Here is a 22,695-nt window from a genome sequence, read left to right as displayed (position 1 = left end):
CTGTAGGAAACCTCCTAAAGAAAAATTCTCTCTAGCCCCAGGTGAAAGGGGATATATCTGTTCGAGTGAACCCGCCTCAGAAGGGGCTTTCTGGTTCAGCTCCCATTTCATACGCACTTTATCAATATCCCCAAGATTTGCAGGCAACACCAGGTTTGCTGGGACAGGGACTCTCTTGGGCTGCAAGTTTAAGCACCGCCAGCCTATGCAGAAGCCAGAACGTGGCCATCTCCCTTCGTGGATGAGTGCTTTATCCCATGGGCTATTAAAAATGGGTTATGCTCTTCAGATTTTTCCTAGGTATTAAGGTGGCTTTCATTATCTGTTTACCTAAGCCCGAATCCAAAAAAAGAAGTTGAAATAGATGTGTCCGTCCTGTCCAAACAGACAGTTCGGAGCATGCAGAGGAAGTATTCAAGCTTACTGCTGACTGGTATTTAGATGAGTTTTAGAAAAGTCCCGATTTAGGCATGCCATATTTTTTTCATATATGAAATTGTTATTAAACAATCTAGAACCAACCTATGTATATATGAAAGCTTTAATAAAACAAAAAAAACCTTTGACATATAAGAAATTCACTTTGCTTTTGCTCCCTCCCCCTCCTTTTCTTAAATAAAAATGTTACGCAAGTTTATTGAGAAAACAGTTCACCCAAAATCATGCCTGATGTCAATGGCTACAGAAAATGGTTCCAAACCTGGGAGGTGAGGGGAGATAATCTCCAAGATATTTTCAGATCTGATTCATCCTTTTCAGATGCAAATCTCACCTTTTCAAATGAGCCATGTAAGTAGATGTAGTCAAATCATTTTGCAAATCTCAATCCAAGGCTGTTCAGAATATGTTCTTATGTGAATTCACAAAAATGAGTCATCAAGAACATATGATTATTTCAGCACAGTGTTATTAAAATTATTTTTACATGGAAGTTTATATATAATGTGTGTGTGTGTATATATATATATATATATGTGTGTGTGTGTGTGTATATATATATATACACACACACGTACATATTTTTTCCAGTTTAATTCTCTGTTACTTTTTTTATAAATTCATACAAGAGAAAAAAGCTAAGATGACAGTCAAGTTTAGAAGAATGTGTAACCAAAAAGTTCAGCTAAAATATATATATATATATAAAAATCATTAGCATAGCTTTAGAAGTACTTATTTCTGAACTATATTTCCAAAATCACTGCAGTTTCATTCTATAACTCTAAGCCAATACTAACCCTATTAAAAGCTAAAGATTACCCACATAAATAAACTTTGAAGAAAAACACAGAGAATCATTCTCAAGAGCTTTTCTCAAATCAAAGCAGGAAAAAAAAACCATCAGCAGTACTTGCATAGAGACAGGAAATTCATCTCTGTCAATCTTGAGCTCTATAAACGGCCACAGACCGAGGTGTCAATAGTCAGCTGTGCCTGCCTGTAAGCCTCCACAAAACAGTCCTTTTTGTCACAAAAAAAGCCTCCAGATAAAGTAAACCATTGCAATCCCAGCTCTCACTGGTCATTAGTATATGTCCTTGGATACCTTGGGTATGCTTTTTTTTCCACAGCACTATTTTAAAGTTTTCTCATGATGCATTTTAAATCGCTATGATGTGCACAGTCCTTAGTACTGCGAAAGAAGACAACGGCGGCACTGAATGGAGTAAAGCGAAGAAAGAAAGAGGGCACATTTGCTACGGAAATGAGAGCTAGGGGATGTAACGGACCATGAATTAAATTTAAGCTGAACTCTAATATAAAATTGTAACTCGCACCCTCGTTACAGCGATTTCTCTCTGCCGGCGGAGCAGGGTCACAGTGACGCTCTGGGCCGCGCGTTGCCTCCGTGTCACGAAGCTGGAGCCGCGCGGGGCGACGTGACTTCCTACCACCGCCAGCCCGCGCCTGGCCCCTTCACCGCCTTTTGCAGGGCGGCCAGCAGCCCTGTCCTGCCCTGAACGCGGCGGCTGCAGCTACAGGCACAAAATTGCTCCCAGCTGAGCAGCACGGACGGCAGCGAGTCCCCGTGAGAATCATAGAATCATGGACTCAGTGAGGTTGGAAGGGACCTCTGGAGATCATCTAGTCCAACCTCCCTGCTCAAGCAGGGACACCTAGAGCATGGTAGACAGGGTTGCAACCAGGTGGGCCTTGAAGATCTCCCCAGAAGGAGACTCCACAACCTCTCTGGGCAACCTGGTCCAGTGCTCCGTCACTCTCACAGGGAAGAAATTCCCCCTCACGGTCAGGTAGAACTTCCTGTGCTTCAGTTTCTGCCCATTGCCTCTTGTCCTGTCACACGGGACAACTGAAAAGAGTTTGTCCCTGTCCCCTTGACACCTTCCCTTCAGGTACTTGTACACATTGATAAGATCCCCCCTCAGTCTTCTCTTCCCCAGGCTGAACAGGCCCAGCTCTCGCAGCCGTTCCTCATCGGGCAGATGCTCCAGCCCTCTGATCATCTTTGTAGCCCTACGCTGGACCCTCTCCATTAGCTCCATGTCTCTCTTGTGCTGGGGAGCCCAGAACTGGACACAGTACTCGAGATGAGGCCTCCCCAGGGCTGAGTAGAGGGGCAGGATCACCTCCCTCCACCTGCTGGCAACAGTCTTCCTAATGCACCCCAGGAGACCATTGGCCTTCTTGGCCACAAGGGCACATTGCTGGCTCATGGTCAACCTGTCATCCACCAGTACTCCCAGGTCCTTCTCTGCAGAGCTGCTCTCCAGCAGGTCAGCCCCCAGCTTGTACTGGTGCCTAGGGTTATTTTTCGCTAGGTGCAGGACCCTGCACTTGCCCTTGTTGAACCTCAGGAGGTTCCTCTCTGCCCAGCTCTCCAGCCTGTCCAGGTCTCTCTGAAGGGCCAGTGGCCAGACGTGGCACACAACATGCTTATCCTCCATGGCACAGCCCCAGTATTCCCTCTCTTTTCCTTATCTTAAGTGTATGTGAAAAGGCAATGCTAGTGTAGAGTCAGCTGAAAACCAAACCTAAGCTGCACGTCATCAACAACAATGGCATTACTGCAGATACAACCTGGCCTTCCGTTGATCTTTTCTGGATCTTTTCTTTCCATAGCACAACTACATATTATTACTAGTCTATATCATTATACATTATAATCTTACATAATATTAGTATAAAGAATTATTCTTATATACTCAGTTATAAAAATGATAATGAAAAATAGTCTAGGTCTCTATTAACTTTAACACCAAGCAACAAAAGTGTCAACAGAAAGCACACATCTAATAGTTATTTTACTAATTGAAATCAAATCCAAAGGAAGTAGTGCTAAAAAGTGAAGGAAATAGTTTTTACAGATTTGTACTGGCAAAGATGTTAGCTTACATCTCCAAATGAAATTTCAAAGTTGTTTTCACATTTATCATTTTTAACCTGCTTAGCTGGCTTTGCAGCCATACCAATTATGCAGAATTATTTTAAAAATAATCAAAATTCAAATACATATTTTCTTCTCTTGGCTGTTCAATTTCTTTAACTAATGGCATTCTTCCCTCTGTTCTGCATTCTGTTTTTCATCTTAGAGAAACTTGATGCCTGTCCAAATATACCTGACCACACTGTTAGCTGATGTAAATTTGATTAGCTGAAACATTTGAAAACATCTGTCGAAAACATCTATCTGCTACTTCTCCATCTTAACCTGTTCTAATTCAGAATTATTCAGCCAAATAATCTTTACTCCTATGGAGATTCAGGAGGCAAAACAACAGCTCTTTCAGCTTGCTGTAGCGTTCTGGTGAAGCCATCAGAGTTCGATGTACGTCCCTACAAGCCATAGCAGTTCTCACCCCCAGAAAATCTGCACCTGCAGATCCTCCTGCCCATGCGCTGGACTATTTTTCCTACCAGCATGGGTGAGACTCCTTGGGCTGCGGCCACGGCTCTTCAAGCAGGTTAAACAGGAGCGTGACAAGCGTCCGACAGCACAACGCTATGAGACTCTTCCAGCTTTTGTGACAACTGAAATCCAAAATGATTCGTTCTGCATATTGGCAGCGGAATATTTTTCTATATCAAGTCCATACAATGTGACAGGAGATTATTTCATATTGGCAGAAACCTATTCCCTAAAACCTGATCCTTCTTTGTCAGGGAAGTCCCCTTACAAATACCAAAACACCTCAGAAGTATTCAGACTTGAAGCCAGAATGTTACTATTTTTCAGTTCAGTGGCATTAAATTATTTTCCACTTTTTGATAATATTTTCCATTTTGTCCTTATACTGTATATGACAAAACAGGTTTTCCTCTGAGCTACCTTCAGCTGCTACTTTATTTCAGTCAGGAAACTCTCAGCTGTAGAGCTCAGAGAGTTTCATCCCTCACGCCCTGTGCTGCAAATTGTTAATGCCTACTTTAGCTGTCAGAACATCTGCAGAATTGGAAATGATTGGCTTTCTCCCCTATTTTCACAACAGGTAGGTCAACGTACAGACATGACTTTCTGCAGGCTGCCTGTCCACACTCTCCAGAGGAGCAGCACTTGTGCTCATCCCAGATCTCCCTTTTCAGAGCTCAAGGACACATACAGTGATATTCACATATTTCAGCACTGACTTACTCAAAATTGCAGTATTAATTCTGTGGCTGCTATGTGTATATCAAAATTCATTCTTTCAAGTGCAGTATTTCCAACCTAAGAATGCAGTCAAATGGTAAAGTCTTGAGGCTTCCCATGACAATAAAAGAAAACTAGAACTTCTTCCAAAAGCAATTTTGCATTACAACTTGCACTGGCAGGTTAATGACAAAAATAATAATAAAGAAGTTAAACCCACCTCTGCACAGTTAAGGTTGCTGCTGGCTTTTACTATAAACTGTGTCACAAAAATTTAACTCCACTGTATCTTCAGCTTGGACTATTCCTTTGCTCTGAGAACTGTGATTAAAGACAGCTTCTCTATAAAAAAAATTACTTCAATTAAATTATTTTACTCTTGTCCAATATTTTGTGGTCTTCCAGATTGAAAAAAGATCTGGCAGAGATGTTTCAGACTTTCTGTAGAACCTAGACCCTGTATAGCTTCGCACACCAGCTGCATCAGAAGGAACAGTCTGGAGTTATAAGCAGTCATTACTGCTTCTTCAACTCATGTCAACAGGAACTGTGGTAGTGCTCTCCAGAAAGTCCTCAGGAACTTTTGTTGTTTCCTTGCTTTTTCCACTGTGCTCACTGGAAGTGGTGCCAAGTCCGAGATTTGCATTGCTGAGTTTTTTGCTCTCTTTGGGAGCTTCTGGGGGGAGCTCCTCTCTCCCGAAATGAAGACATTTCAGTGGCTGCATCCAGCACCAATGCACTCATGCTCCCAAAGCAAAGAGCTTCCGTTTGGGAGAAGAGATCAAAGGACTACTTAAGGATTACAGTTTCAAATTTTCATATATTGTTTTATTATACATAAAAGTGACAATCTACATAGAAGTAAATTACTAGCGTGATCTTCTTATAGCCCTGTTTTTAATTTACTCTAAGGAACTACCAAAAGGAGATTGAGGGAATCCTTCCCTCTTCAATTTTTCAGAATTTGTATTTTTTGAAAAAGCCAAATGAGCACTTCATTTGCTAAAGAGAATATAAAATAATTACAGGATTCAGCATGCAATGTTTCTTTACTTTTATTTCAACTCCTGTTGCAAATAGAAAGGAAGAAAAAAATGGTTTACACAAGAGGAAGTTTCTAAGTGCAGAGTTACACGTTTTTTTCTGGCACTGGAGCTGACAGTAATAAAAGAATAATATGATAATGCAAAATGTATCGTCTAACTTCCTACTAGAACAAGCTACTTTCCAAAGGCTAGAATAGGAACAGGTACATGAAAGAGACTTCCCAGATCCTTGAGCTAAATCCTATACTATTCACAGTGCCATATAATCCTTTTCACAAATTGATACCCTTCAACCTTGGGTTGAAAGTAAATGATTCTGTTTGCAGAAATGCTTTCTAGGAAGGAAGACGTGCAAAAGGGGGTTCTTTCATGGTTACAATTTTAAATTAGAGTTCAGCCTAAATTTAATTCATGGTCAGTTACATCTTTAGCTTGATTAGTTCTCTATGGTGTTTAAGCCTGACAGGCTCATCAAAGAACCTCTAAAAAACAGTGAGTAGAGGGGCATGTTCTAATCTTCCACTTCCTTCTGTCCCTGGACTATTCACAGATATTTCCTCAGTGTTGTCAGTGCAAGGAGTTTTCAAGAACATGAGAAATATTCCCATGCTCCTAAAATGTAATACCCAAAACCTGATTTTAATTCCTGACTTTAATTTTACACTGTAAAACAGCTGCCTTTATCACATTAATGTTTTGTAAGTTATCAGAACAAGTGACTGTGTTTCCGTTTCTGTTAAAATATTCTTCATTTTTTCCATTCCTTTCTCTTTCCCTCTCTATTTTATTATTCCTTTATGGACCTCTTATGCTACTCCAAATTTTCATTCACCCATCTCATCTTTTCAGGAACTTTTCAGTATGCAGAAACTGGTTGTAATGCTAGGCTTTACAATGCCAAGCATGCAGATATTGTCCAAACACTAGTTAATGATGCACATAAAACGAACAGGTTCTCATTCTCATTCTGTTTTATCCATTTCATTCCATGCTAGCAGCAGGATGACAGCCTTATTGTTATGAAAAATATCGTTCTTGGGGAAGGACTTTTGAAGTCATTTCAGTCTGGGAATTAAAACATCACCTCTAACAAGGCAGAATTGGTCAGAAATATCCTGGCACTTAAAGAAGTATAGAGAATTATGTGGCTATACATGTTATACATATTCTAGTAAATCCATTTCAGATCCACATTTCTTCATGTATTTTTAAATGCCTATGAGCAGAATTCTTTCAGATCTGCATAGCAGATCTCACCCCCATTTTATGTAACTGCTGAACTCTCATTGATGTCTGTGAAAAATCAATTTTCGTCTGTCAGAGGAGTGCCTTAAATTGGACAGGCCAAGTCAATACGCAGGAGTGCAAAACTGTGCAGTACAGCTAAGTCTGCAATTGCAAATTCATCTCAGCATTTGGCTGTGAATATATGTCCTTAAAACTTACACACAACCCAGTGCATCGACCGCGTGGAGGAAACGGTAGGACGAGTCAGAGCAAAAGATTCTGCAGCGTATTTATAGTGAGGTAAAGCACAGACAAATCGGGCAGGCTTGAAACGTCTTCGCTAGCAAGTGCACTGTGTCTCCCAGTCTCCATGCCCTAGCCCGCATCAAGACTGATGCAGACTAGAGCAGACAGAGGTGAATACTTGAAAATTTTAAAGGATTGGAAGCAACTTCCATAAACATATTTAGCCAGTGTTTTTAGCCATTTCCCTCTTCTAAGTCACGTCTCTTAGACTATAAATTCCTCCAGGAAGGGCTAATATATTGCACACATTTGTACAGTCTCTTTTTACAGCAATAACAACAACAATAACAATAATTGTTATTGCTGCCATTATTAATAATAAAACCACAACGACTGCAGAAGTTAGGGTTCCCATAGGAACCTTATAAAGATCTTGGTGGCTGAAATGCAGTTTTCCAGGAAAGTACGACAGCCAAGTCCTTTTGCCTGAAGCAAAGATGAACCTTCTGCAGGTCAGATTGCTCCCCGAAAAGCTGATTAGTGCTCTGCAGCTTTCATTTTGAATTCACCCCATGTACAGAAAATGCGCACTGAGTGGGTCTGTGCAGCCCCGAAAGACAGCCTAGCGTTTTTCAGCCTGAGGATTATTTAAATTATCTTCTTTCTGTTCTCCTGTTCAAGTAAACTTTTGGGGTTTTGAGCTTTCGCCAGGTGCAATACAGGATCCAATATACTGTACTGTACTTTGCACAATAGCCCTTTTTTTTTTCATTTAGCTGTTCTTAATCTGTACACCTCAGGGCTCTGATCTGCAATCCAATTACCCCAAGTAGCAAATTATTGTACCACATGTCATCTAAAGCGCAGTAGCTGCCCATGTATTCAGTTGATGTCCATGGATTAAAATGAAATTACTTGACTTAGTGTAGCCTGCAATGAAAAAGATGTAGTGACAGAACCTGATTGATATACTTTCTTGCCTGATGTTCATTTTCTTTCCCTTGTTTCAAATAGTTAATACCTCAGTGAGCTTCAATAACATTTTTGGGCAATTCATGAAATGCTGATTCACAGATTCACGCTGATGCTTTGCCAGTTGCACACGCTCTGGCTCCTGATTCTTCCTAGCTTCTTCACGTCTTTCGGGGTTAATCTCTCTGAGTGCTTAAAATACACCGTGCTTATAAATGGTGATTTGATATGATCGCAACACCACCAACAAACTGGGACTTCATTTAATCTCTGACTGATTTTGGGGGCAAATTTGTCAATGAACTAAAAGGTTCACAGTAGAAGACCTGGAACACTCAGATACGAACTAAAAGCCCCTAAATTCTGAGAGTTGTTGTAAGCACAGTTCCAGTGATGCCCATTCATAATATATCGCTTCATTCAAAAAGCTGCATCGTTTGATGCTTACAACCATCAAGAGATTCTCTGTTTAAATGGCATTTATTGAAAGACTTATCATCAAAAAAATGCCTCAAGAGAAGCCCTGACGAAATCACATCAAAATTAAGCATACACTTTTATAATATATATAACAAACATAATATTCCTAGCATTCTTGGGAGCAATTTTGCCCCACTTATTTTAAACGTTTTCCACTGAGCGTTCTCTATTCAGCTTAAAATCTGAATATTCTGATATATTCCAAAATAACCAGAAAGAGCTGCTATACCTAGGGTGCCCAATACGAAACGGTGCTCTGAGACGCAGCCTGGGCCTGAGCCAGAAACGGGCCCGGAGAGCACACGCGCCTCGGGATCGGTGCCCGCTGCCTGCCCAGGTAACGCAACACAAATGTGACGCACACAAACAAATGGGACACGCACAGACGTGGCACCTGTCACACGAGCAGTGTGACTACTCATCTCTCTATCTGCAAAACCGGTATCATTGCACACTTTTCCTGGGGGTAAAGCTGTAAAGTGCACTTTGCAAGCATCCAGGCACCGCAGACCTGGACCTGCTGGTGGAAACCACAAACAGCAAGAAAAAGGGAATCCACTAGGAGCTTCGGCAATGTAGCCTTAACCCCGCAGCAGGCAGGTGGGTTTTCTTCTTAACTTCAATATATTTCTACAGTTAAAGGACTTATGACTAATATAAAGTAAGTGAATATATTTTCAAAAATGCCTTTCATTCCAGAAATTTGTCCATCAATAATTCTGAATGGCATATGAATCAGCAAACATCCTTTAGAGTGCAAACAGCAGTAATGTTAAAGCATTTCAAAAGAGGATCACATTGGTGGTATAGCTCATATTTCTCTCTTCACTTAGCACTGTTACAAATGATAAGTCTTCTGATCAGTGACTGCCAGCGTTAAGAAATAGTGATATATTTCTAGATTACCGAGTGCTACTTATTACCATACTTTTGATGTGCTGGAGCATTCATATGCCTTATTTTCCACTTCCTCAGGGTATCCTGGGTAAATGTCACATGCATTTTTCTCCTGTGTTAACAAAACAAAGTCTATATATTAATTCTTTGAAAGAGAGGCATAAAGGTAGTTAGAAGGGAATATTGGTTATTCTATTTGTCTACAAATGACTCCATTAGGCACATATAAATAATACTGGAAAATGTTACGCAGCCTTGGTTATCAGCATGCTACCCCCTTGTTTACAGCAGGAATGACAGATGAGCCCTGCAGCAATCAATCTGATTGCCACGACAGCAGTTTAAGCTAATTCACAAAAAAAGATGCAGTGCTAAAAAGCCAGACTATTGAACAAATTTTACTGACGTATTATTTAAAGACCTCTGTTTCATTGACCAGATTGCTGCTTCTGAGTAACAAACTATGAGCAAATGTCCCTGCAAAAGTGGCCAAGAGCTCCATACACTTCTTAGCTATTCCTAATGTAAGAATGAAAACACAAAGAATTACCTTTCTCTCATGCTAGTTATCAAAATCACTAGCCTGGCAAGGCAATCTGGCAAGAAAATACTTGCCATTACCACTCCCAAACGCACAAATCTTGTGAAGGAAAGAGCGATAAGTGAATAAACTATCAAAAATGTCCTGCTTCACACATTTATACATCTAGCCTTCAGCTGGTATCCCCTACTCACAGTATCTCACACAGGGTTAGCACTGGCAAACAGGAAAAATATTCTCTTTTTTTCTAGAAAAACAATCATTTTATTCTTCAGGATTATTTGTTGCAAAAAGAATAACAGAATCTGGGATTAACTTGTTTTATTTACTACAGCTAGTAAAACAGAAACAGGATATTGCAATTTCAACATTTTGTTGTTAATCTTCTATTTCTACTTACCATTGACTTCTACATTTCTACATATAACTAGAGATAGAATCTATATTGATTTCTTTTACTTACATTACATGACATATGAATGAAAATAATGATTTCTATCTATAACTTCTTAACTAAATGCCAAAGACTCAAATCTATAAACTAAAGAAGTTCGTCCTTATGGCCACAAAAGTCTTTTATACGATACATTATACTTAACAGTCCATCAGGTTTAACTCGCCTTGCTCTACATCATACCAAGGTATGCCCTTGAATCTTTTACATTTTTAAAAAATAACCATATTTAGTGTTTCTCAGATAATTTTTGATCGTCCTATGGGGTTGAGACTACATTAAAATTGGCCAAGATTTCAAGATTACAACAAAGATATCAGGTTGAGTTGTCACCAAAAATAATTAAATCTTTTTTTCCTCATGCATACAGATATTTTTAAAAATCAGTCTGTCTTATTTGTCATGTTCACTGTGATAAACGTTTATAGACGTGTGATGGATGTTTTGTATTTATCGGTGATCCACACTATAGCAGAGGCTAAACAAGGTTGTCCCAAAAGAGCAGAATTTCAGTTATTTGGGTAGAAATGTTGCAGTGCAGGCAGCAGGCACCAGATGTCACTACTTGTGAAGCACGACGCCAAGGATTGCCACCAGCGCGCTGCAATGCCACCCCGACCTCGTCCAGCAGACTCTGCGCAGCGTCAGGGCTCCTTCTCCCCGAGGCTCCCCCGACTCTGAGCAGGCTGCTCCGGGAGGGGGTCTGGGGGGAGGCAGGGGCTCCGGCAGTCCTGGCGAAGTTTCAGCAGCCAGTCTCCCAGCACGCGTTTCACCCCCTCCTTCGTGCAGGCTTCGCAGGACGCGGTTGAGTGAACGGGCGCGAGCAAGCTCTGCCCAGCGGGAGCTCACGTACCACCGTACCGACAGGGCCAAAACGGGCCCTTCCCGCTCCTCCCGCGCTCGCCTTGTGCTGCCCACGGGTGTAGGAAACGCTGTGCAACTTTGTTATTGCTCTTGCCATCATTCACAGTAACGTCACATTGCACAACTCTGGCAGTCCACACGAGGATCCTGATGGTTGCAACCGATGTTTGCTTTCAGTGTGGTATCTCCGGATGCCACCAGAGTGGTTTTGATCAACCAAAAGCTAGGCCCAGGAAAGAATAAGCACTATTCACACGAATTCCTATAGTTATGGTTCCTAGTCTTATGGTTCAGTTATCATTCACTGTCACACTGTACTCACCATCATGTATACAGCCTAGATATATCCCTTCTGCTATTATTCTTTACATTACTCTTACTAGCCAAGAAAAGTTTCCCTGATACATTTTTGACAATTACACAATAAATCTGTCTTCATTTCCTTGCGTCCTTAATCACACTCTGTAGGCAGCAGATGTCAGGTCTTTCCGTGTGGAATGAAGCAGAAGTGAACTCACATCCCTAGTAAATTGCTTATCGAATATTTATTTTCACTTGAATGACAAAACTGCTAGTGAATCTGCTGGTGGTAAAGCCCATGCTTACTTGTTACAGCACAACAGTTACTGAAGCAGCTATTCTTGCCAAATCTATATTGCATTTATAAATCTTCAAAACAAGCCCTAGTAAATGTCACTTCTCCTTAAATGTTCTGCAGAATCAATGACAAGTGATGCTGCCTTTGCCCTTGAAGAATTTCCACACGCAGCACGTGCTTGGATCTGAGTCCAAGCTCTGAAACTCTGTTCAGAAGCACATACCTCATAAGCACATGTGCAACGCACCAGAAACTTTGAAGAAAGAAAGGAAGAATCACTCTTTGTAAATGAAAAAGCTAAACACAAGCAAGAAAGCTTGACTATTTTTTTCCAGACTTTTATAATGAGTTAGAAGAAAGAAGCTATCCAAAATACATTAGCTTACTTACGCTCTGCATTACAATATTTTGCAATGGGCTTCTATAAGCTACCCAGAAGCACTCAGTGGCTATTGCCATGTTCTTAGTATCACATTAGGTACCTTTTGCCTAATACACATCAAGATGAAATAAACAAAAAATAAAATCGCAATATCTAATTCTAGCTAACTAAATTTAGAAAGTATTTTGACATAACATCAGGCAATACCATATGTTGTATATTTATTTGTGCTTCCAAAGTACGTATCCTTCATTCTTTAAATGGTTGTTCTGAATTTTTATTTTATTATTAAATTCAAAGAGAAATGAAATATAAAAACTGAGTAGCACAGTAACAAATTTTAAGTATCTTCTAATTTCATCAGTTCCACCAGTGAGTTTTACAGTGTGGAACAGTCTCCTATGCATCAACAGGCTGCCCATCTGCATGGTGCAGAGCTGCCCTGCTATGCAGCACGGTCCACATTTCCTGCCGTATCTCACAGGATGCAAACCCAAAGAACCATTTTTCCAAGGAAAGTGTTGCAGTATCCTCATTTTCCATCCAGCCATGGTTTTAAAAAGTTTAAGAGGTCTCTGAATTATACAGCAAATAGTATTCTGTGAGAGCATGTCAGTCGGTTTAGTATGATGAAAATGCTACAGCACTCCCATGCCTGACCAGTTTCCGTGGCAGAGCTGCGGCTATACTGTCTTTTTGCCCACGGTGGATTTCTCAGTGTTAGGGGAATTTCCCCCTGGGGAAATGCTGTCAGCACAAAGCAAGGAAGCAGAATCAAATAAAGAGAAGCCATGAAGACCCAACAGTGTAGACCCTCTCTCCTTCAGAGTTACAATTCCCACTGTACTTACATCCTCCCAGACACAGAGAATCAGATGCAGCAGCCCTTACTAACTCATTTTTCAGGTATGTTTTCTCGGAGACAGAATGTAGAAGAAGTATCATTCTCCTGACTTGACTCATGCATGTCTCCAGTGCACCTCTTTCACTAGCCACAGCTAACTTTTTTTAATTTTTAAACAGAGCCACATTTGTTTCCCTCCTGAATGATGCTGAACATGTTAATTCAACAGAAATTAATTGGCAGATTTTGTTATAGAAATGATATTTCAATAGTAGATAAAATCATGTGGTGATGTTCAGTGACAAAATATAAAGTGAAATGGAGAAAAACATTGATTCAAATTAAGACCTTCTGCTTGGGGCTAGAAGTTCTCACACTCGAAAAAATTAGGTACCTGTTGATGGCTGCCAGGCTACTAATTGTCTTAGAATAGAAAACTGGTTTTGAAACAGTGGGAATCATTCTAAACCAAATAAAGAAAACAGTCTAGATGTTGATGATGTGGGAAGAAAATGACTTAACAGGTACATGCCTAGCAAAACAGAAAACAAAAAGATTAGGAGATACTTGCTTACTTTTTATTCCCTAGCTCACCAACAAAAGAAGAAACTCTATTTTGAGTCATTTCCAGTTTTTAATACTAACATTTGATAAATACACAGGTAGGATGATTCTGTTTAGTAAAATCAATGAGGACAATATGTTGTTGGTAGTACGAAGAGGTTTGCTGTGTTCTGTGAGACATTAGAAAATATGATCATTACATTACTGCATTGTTTTACTTTAAATAAGATAAATCCACTGCTCTTATGATTTATAGTTTGTTTTGAAGTTTACATACAATGACTTGTACAGCTTATTGAAAATGCTTAAGCACGCAGCCATTTCTTTATATTTAATTCTCATGTATCTTGTTAAATCGTTACTTTAATCAAAGAACAGCAAGATATTTTGGCTCCTTGCAGAAGAGAGGGATTATACAGCAGACACAAAATGCCACCAAAAGTGTCACACGTTGTACAGGAACGCCAAACTTGTAATGCAAAGTGTCTTTCATTTCAATCATCAACCCCTGAAGGTATCTCAACTGATCAAAATTGTAGATGTAAATTGCCGAAAGCCAGGTGTCAAGATGCTAGAAAACTGCCTTTTCACCAACTCTCTTTGGCTACACGACAATGAAGTGAGAGGCTATCAGAAGCAACAAGTGATGCTCTGAGCATCTTCTCAGTCTTTGTGGCTCTAATCCTGTTCAACGCTAACTGGTAGCTTTGATTTGGAGTAATTTCTGAATGTTCACTAAATGTAATGAACTAATAAGGTTAGAATAAGGCTTGTGGAAAGAAATATAAACTGTTTGTTTTCTGGGTTGGAATGGAATCCAAATAAGATACTATTTCCTATTAAATAAGAACATGTTTAGTCATTGCATAGTCTTCATTCTCCTCATTGTATATCCCTACAAAATGTTTAGGATTGTATGATGGAGATGAAGTATGACAGGCTCCTAATCTGCAAAACAATTGAAAAATATTACTTTTTGCTGAGGCAATCCCACATTCATCTGCTGACTGATTTACAGTTTCCATCTGGACAGCTGGCAGTCACATGCTACAGTTCAGACTATGCAGAAACTTAGCACAGAGACTTAGACAAACTCTGATTTAGATATTCAGTAAGAAAGGAACAAGTTCTCACTAAAATAACTTCCATTTTCAGATATATCACTAAAATGAATGAACAGTAGTTTCTCTTCTATTCTTTCAAAAACAGAAATGTAGAAAAATGCTTGAAATTATAATCTCAGGAAGTTTGTTGTGCCCCGAATCTTCAGATTTAGCTTGAAACAGAAGTGACAGGTTCAGTTCATTCATTTCTACTCTGTACTTTTCCATCCAGAAACAGATCTAATTAAGAAAAAAGAAAAAAAATGAAAGAAAAAAGAATAAAAGACCCACATGACCTTGAGAAAAAGCCAGATTCATTTCTACGGCCATTCATTTCATTGGGGATATTCTCCAAGCATCACTGTTCTCTATGCTACACAAAAAACAGAACTGTAGATCCCTTCTACTCTTCCTCTTTCTCTTAGTTAGCATGTTGTTAATTCCAGCTGCGAAGCTCTGACCCTTGAAATTATTTTCACATGTCTGGAAAACACATGTGGCTTTTACTTTCCTTTACGTTACAAGAATGGTTCTTTCAAAATTCTGTGTGCCCCATGGAAAATATTAATTCACACAGGATGCCATTAACAAATATCAAAATTTAGCCTTAGTTTTAGCCTTAGAGACTTAAACCTCTAATGAGGGAATTCAGAGTTCAGCTTGAGTTATTCCTCACTAGTAACATCAAAACAGGTTCAGCCCTATGTAACACTGTGGCAGCTTAGGCACAGCAAGCTATACCCTGAACTTTCAAATCCCTGCTTCTTATTTGTACAAGCCAGGCTATGAAAACAGACACTTCTAATGAATTCACTGAGAAATCCTTAGTAGAAGCAGCAATGGCAGACTTAGAACTGTAATATTTAAAGCAACTGCAAAATTGTACTTTCATCACGAAAGGAACAAAAGCTTTGTTATTTTTGAAGCTTACATTTATATTCAGCATAATAATTCAAAGTATCATTGCCTGCCACTATTAGGAGACAGAGGTCAAATATGACAAGTAAAAAAAAAAATTACATTCACGAGCTATATAAAAGAGAAAATAGGCTCAAATTGTATGAAGTGCAGTGACATTATTTAAATGTCTTTGTTAATCAGGGTCCTGACATAAGAGATGGTGCTGAGAAGAATTTGCTCTTCAGACTCTTCTCAGCAGGGGTCAAATCTGCTTAATATTCCAAACACTGAGTCTAGCTGAACCGCGCTACCCCTTTATGATCTCTCATCTATTTTTTTTTCCTTCTCCTTTGAATTCCAGATGCACTGGTATTTTCAGTTTTCATCACTGCTAAAGGGCAGGGAAGGTATAGTATAAACAGTGAAGTTCCTTTCAAGCCTTGTTTATAATGATTTATACATTATACAGCTGTTACACCTGCAGAAATTTTTGCAGAAAGTCAGAACACTAAAAACAAAGTTCAAGAATGTTTACTTTCAATCTCATTTATTTTTTTCAGTTGCTCAATGGGAGAGAAAAATATGGGGCTATCTGCTGATTCATAAATGAGAAAAAGAACAGCCTAATTTCCACCCCATACAGCCACTATGGAGTTAAGCCCAGGTAAAGAGAAGAGCAACCAGCTCCACAGAGCTTTCAATGTACAGACAATACTGTTTGCTTATCAGCACCAATATCCCACTTGACACAGGCCCATGAGGACTATGAAGGGTGTCTGCGATCCTCAGTTATCACTACTGCATGGACAGAGAAAGGATAAATAAATAGACCTCAGACACATGGGCTGTGCAGCTTAGCCTGTACATCAGTCTCCTCGTTCCCCTATGAGGCACATGAACAGCAGAAAGGATTACATAAAACTAAAGGTAGTACTGGTCTCCCTTCAGCAAGAGAGGAGGTGCCATGTACTCACAGGATCAAGAAATCACCTTCCTTTACGGTTCTTCCTTCCCACGGCACCTTGCAGTTGCATCCAACCCCCAGCCAGCTACTTCCCCATTACCCAGACTTCCTACCTGGCAGCGGGCTGGAGGCTATTTTTCATTCCCCACTAAAACACCCAATCCGCAGAAGACTTTCTCCCACTCCAAACAAGACACGCAGTGCAATGAGAGGACAGCCAGCTGGCCATGTTATTTTGATTTATTGGAAACATTATGGCATTGCCCCGAGGCCTTCATCAAGAGTCCACTTGTGCTCAGAGCGGTACCGGCACACAGCAGATGACATCCCTGTCTGCAGCGCTGTGAAGCAGCAAGATAGATGATGTTGCTCTAGACAAGAGGAGATCCAGCCACTGCAAGCACACAGTTTTGGCAGTGAGGATTTAGGAAGAAGGACATACTACTGTAAAGAGCAACTATGCAGTTATTGAAGAAGATTATGATAATCTGACATAACTGAGAGATTTGAGAAACTGCAATGACATAAATCAGACCTAGTCTGATATAATTCCCTTTCGGGCATTCAGATAAGTGTAATAAGCTCTCATGCTACTGATCAGAGCTTGTTAAAAGCCTTTTTGAAAATGTTCTTGTTTGGAATCAAAAACAATGTCTTCTTCATTTCTTCACTTAACAGAATTGTATTACAGGATATTTGGAAATATCCCACATTTGCATTTAATGACTTTTTGGTTTTGATTGATGACAGAGATTCATGGGAGCTTGAATGTCTCACTTCATTCAGAGGGGATAAAACCACTGAAGTCAGCTTTGGGAGAATTGAAGCATTCGCCAAACCTATGTACGTCATGTGGTTTTTCAACCATAAACAGAATGGCATACTCACCAGGTAACCACGTCCACCAACAAGAATATACTGCAGAATGTTCTCCACCACTTCAGTGAGCTTAATACACGTTTCACTGTTTGCTGTCCATGGCTCTGACCCCTCTCCTATGTGTTTGCTCTGCTGTAGATAGCCAATGCTAGTGAGGGCTTGAGGGGTTTAATGAGAGCCTTGCAAATCAGGAGGAGAAAGTGTCTGACGGCCCGTAAAAGGTTTGATTCCTTCTTTCCATGATCAGTAAGGACAAGCAGGTACTATCGCTGAGCCCCTAGAGAGGGTGACACACTGTGCAGTGTACACACAACACAGAACAAGCGTACTGCATTCTGTTGGAGAGAGGATACTTATAAGCCGTTTATAACAAAAGCACTCAGAAGAGCAAAGTGAACTAACATAAAATAGGAGAAGTATGAGATAATAAGAGGGAGGGTTTCGGAGAGGAGAGAGGGAAAAGAAAGTTTAAATATACATTTTTTCCTCTCCTTCTTACAGTTTCCTTCATGATGTTTTTCTCTTTCTCAATATCAGCTTGAGAAGAAGCATATTTAAGGATTAAAAGAGAACTCTTTCCTTCAGAGAACCAGTTTCACTAAATGTAATGTTGTCAGGCACTATACAGCTACTGTGTGTATTTGGGAAGACATAATAAATATGAACTGAAAAGGTCACATCTCACACAGGCACCTTTGACGACTCATGCAGACTCTTTCAAAATACTCAGAACTAGATACAGTAACACATTCCTTCCCTCCAGCATTTGCAGAAACTAGGGTTTCAAAACCACTTAAATTTCCTATTAAAAATCTTGATTCAGGAATATACACTGCTTTGATTTAACACATGCACAGAAAGGTAGTTGAGTTCTTCTATGCCATTCAGGAATCTAAGTTTAAAATGGAATCATTTCTTTTTCATTACAGTAAAAAAACAGTCTTTAGAGGAAACAAAATAGGCAGCAACCCCTTTATGACAACATCCTACCCATTAATTCTAATACCTTACTGCCAATAAACATTGGTATAGATTAATGAGACTTCAATTTGTAGAAAAAATGTAAATAACTGCAATATTTTCAAATAAAAATCATACATGATTTATCTTCTTTCTTTACGATTAGATAATGGGACTGAATGGGTTAATTTATTTCCTGAGACAGAAGACCTTAGATAAGCTTGGCAGTTATGTAGGCATGTCTAGGTTGCTAGGAGTTTAAACTATCTGCTTGCAAATGGAGCTATTTCTGATCCCAGGTGATCCAAAGAATAGGTTCTCCTTGTACATTAAATGATTCAGGGATTATCTGGAAAAAAGTAGTATGTAATCATGCAATCAGACGTTGTACCATAACACACAAGCACAAAGATACTGAATTAAGGCAGTGCAGGAAATGCCAAAATTATATTTGTCTAACTTCTGAATGCTTGATTTGCAGCCCTAAGAAGGATTTTTTTAAATTTAATCATAACTATTGTGTATAACACACCCACAGAGAATACGATACTGTACCAGACAATAACGAGACCTCTTGTATGCAGCCTCTGCTTGTTAATTGTCCTGCTATTTTTCTTAGTAGGACATGGATATTTCAATGGTTAATGATATTATATCTTCTGTATATCAGTTCATTCATGCATATGACCACTTGATTGCCTCACATACACTGTTTAATCTAATTATCATAAACACTGATGTCTCGAGAATTTTGTATGACTCTACAATTTGCACTACTGAAAGCAGGCATAACTCGAAGTAATTTCTCATGGTGGTCACAACCCAGTGAGCTTGTGTCATTCCACTAAGTCTGATGCACCATTGATAAATCATGCTGAGCTGCCTTCAACAACATATCTTATGTTAGTGTTTGCGTTTGGACAGAGGGTAAAACACCGATAGAATAAGAAGGATAGGAGGCTTGTGGGGGAGGGAGCTTTTCTTTAAAAAGCTTATATGAGCATTAGAAACACCACAAAGTACTTTGTAAGGGGAAAGGGATCAGACTTCAGTTTATCCAACAATGAAAGTAATCAGAATCTGTCACACAGTCTATAAAATATGCTTAAACACATACTTGACTTTAATTTATTGGTGCTAAAGCTCTCACTGAATTAAACTGGAGTTCAGGGTACTAAGCATCCCTGTAAATCAGAAGCTTCATGCACGTGCGACCGCAGCACTGTGCTGCCTGTTCAGCAGGAAATCACTTTTCTCATCACCGCTAGTCGAGGAGAGAAGCCCAGGACCAGAATGCTGGTTTTATCTGCTGAATCCGTGACTCCGTAAACTATTTCTACAGGAAATAAATATGTAAAGGTGGCATCAACTGTTGCAGTTTCAATTAAGGTACTGAAAAGCAGATGTCATGCATAGTAGAAATGACTAATTTGAAAAGGGAATAAAGTAAATTTTCAGATAAAGCTGGAGGGTTTTTTTTTTTCCTTTTAAGAATTTAGGCAGGATATTTATTCTCTTCTGAACAAAGGACATGACAGAATCTATGTATGATAAAAATCTTCTCACTTCCGCTTTAGAGAAAGAGGGGGTCACACGCGTAGTCTTCATACTCAGACCCCTCAGTTATTAGTTTTGCTACATTCTCAGCCTGTGCCAAATGCCTCAGCTTTTCTTTTTTTCCTGAAGATCAAAACAAAAAATCCTGATTATGTGATTCTGAACTGTGAAACTACACAGAGATGAAATATGTGTGTGTGTCTGTTTGTACGTGTGTCAGATCACTAAAAACGAATAGGTCGCATACCGCCACGAGAAAACATCCTCGTGATTGCCTATATGATACCTGATGGCTGATTTTTGCACGAAGCATCAGGACAAAGCAGCTGATTTGTGATGTTTTGGTTTAGCTCAAGGATGTGAGAAGAAACTAAACCAAAACAGCACAGCGCCCAGCGACGGCACTCGAACTGCCCCGCTCGCTGCACGGACTGACTTAACCCACCTCTTCCAATTACCCGCCAGAGCGGTCGGGCAGCACGGGCCCAACGCGGCAAATCAATAGGTGACGTGAAACCGGTGCTAGCGCCACGGTGGCGCGCGCCCGCAGCGCGCCCGCCGCCGCCCGGGGCCTGCAGAGCGCTCGCACCTCCCGCCCACGCGCTGGGCGAGACGCGGGCGGGCTGAAGGCAGCGACACCAGGCCGCGTCCCTGGCACGGGCTTTGGTCCGGGTCCCGTCTTCTACGAGGGCGCGGAATTTTCCACTTAGGCAAAAAGGGAATCCCTGCGATCGACACAGGACCGAAAGCGCGGTCCATCCGCGCCTCCACAGGCCTCCGCTTCTTCTCAAGCCCAAGCCTCTCCCCGGCCCGTATTTCCCTGCTTCAGCTTTTCTTTCCCTCCAGTGAGTTGCAAACATACCTGAAGCTCTGCATTTTGGGAAGAACCTTAAACTCCGGGCGTATCCGTTGAATCTGCAAATATTTCCCCGACTATCAGGCCATAAATATCCCAGAGGTAAATATCTGTACCCTGCAACCTCACCCCTTCTGCCTCTGCGACAGTGCTGCTCACAAGTTCCCGAGGGACTGATTTATCCGCAGGACTGGCATTTTAAATTCAACAATGTGCAATTCATTTTCACAGCCCTCAAAGATAACAAATACTCAGTAATTTTAAATTATTGAATCATTCATTTAACTTGGGATGCCTGAAATTATCATTTTTATGGAAAGTAATAAATTGTAATTGGAAGTAATAAAACCATAAGTAAAGAGAACACCCAGACGTGCCACAAAGAAAATACCTCATTCTGTAAATGAATGTGTGTTTAATTAATGATGATTTCTAATTGTAAGACATTACAGCATTACCTCTTTTTATAACTATCTACTAATCCCGGCTTTAAAAGTTATTCCAGCTGCAAAGGATTTGTGACTTTTTTTAAAATAATCGCATCCCCGAGGTACGCCCACTCTAAAGCCCTCCTGATCTCGTCAGCTGGAAGTGACGCTATCCCCCAGCTGCACCAGCTCCCGCGCGGTTCCCTTTCACGTGGGCGCATAGCTGACTTTCTGGAAACATTCACGTTCAGAGGACCTGCTGGGAACAGAGGTCATGTGAAGTCACGTAGGGACTCCTGAGCACTCTACATTAAGGAAATGTTTCTACTAAATAGCCAGTCCAAGTGTGTACCTTTTGTTTAATACATACAATTAAGGTAACTTTCGGGTCAGGATCTTGTAGATATTGCAATAATCTTTGCTTTTTTGTTTACTTGCAAGAAACTGTAGTGTTAGATGCAAGCTGGAGCAGTAGCCCAATTACAAGAACACCAATACCTTTCCTCAAGCATAAAAGTTTTCCCAAATGGTCTCAATGGTTCAACCCAACGGCTATCTCCGGCTGAAGACAGCAGCAATGCCCCAACAGCACAGAGTAGGTGGTTCCCTCGTGCTGCTGTAATACCGCTTACATAAAATGGCAAAGTGCTGCATCTATCAGCGCTAGTGGTGCTCATCTGGTATTACAACTGATGGCTGCAAAATTCAGAATTTCAACCTAGATCTCAATTTTGTTGGTGTTGATATTCTGTCAATGCAGAATAATCCTCTGCACTTTTCTCCATCTATGTAGCAAGTCTGACAGCAGTGATACTGTGCTGAGACCTGCTTTATTAGAGTTGGAAAAATATTAATATCAGGATTTTCGTATTTCACAAAGTACTACTCCATAATTAAGGTTGCTTCTTCTGTTGTTTGTTTATTTATTTCTTATTTCCCATTTGAATTAGTGTGGATTCAGCTTCCAGCCTATTTCAGCCAATTCTTGTCTTTCTCTGTTGGATTATAGAGGCTTCTGGTAACCAATATTTTCTAGGCATGGAGGCTCTTTTGCACTGTAAACAAATCATCTCTCTTTCTTTGAGAAAAGCAGAACAGATGGAGCTCTGCGTTTCTCACTATAAGGCATTCATTCTCTCAAAATTACTTTTCTGGCCCATTCCTGTGCCTTCTTCAATTTGCCAACATAATTTAAACAAATGCGGACACGAAACTGAACACAGTATTCCAGTATCTGACTGACTAATGCAATATGCAGACATAAAATCACTTCCATTTCCCTAAATCACTCTTCTAATCTGTATAGCCAAGAAGCACATTAGCCCTTTTCGCCTCCAGCTCTCAT

General features: G+C 40.2%; 1 protein-coding gene across 1 annotated transcript in view; it reads right to left on the bottom strand.

The window, feature by feature from the left end:
- The window catches only part of PTPRN2 (protein tyrosine phosphatase receptor type N2), a 592,277-nt gene that overhangs the window by 431,686 nt on the left and 137,896 nt on the right, over positions 1 to 22,695 (bottom strand). The gene's annotated exons all lie outside the window — the stretch shown is intronic.

Source organism: Rhea americana, unplaced genomic scaffold (genome assembly GCF_003343005.1).
Source record: "Rhea americana isolate MKP2758 unplaced genomic scaffold, rheAme1 scaffold_50, whole genome shotgun sequence".
NCBI classification, from domain to species: Eukaryota; Metazoa; Chordata; class Aves; order Rheiformes; family Rheidae; genus Rhea; species Rhea americana.
Note: the sequence above shows the minus strand (reverse complement) of the source record. Positions and strands in the feature narration are given on the sequence as shown.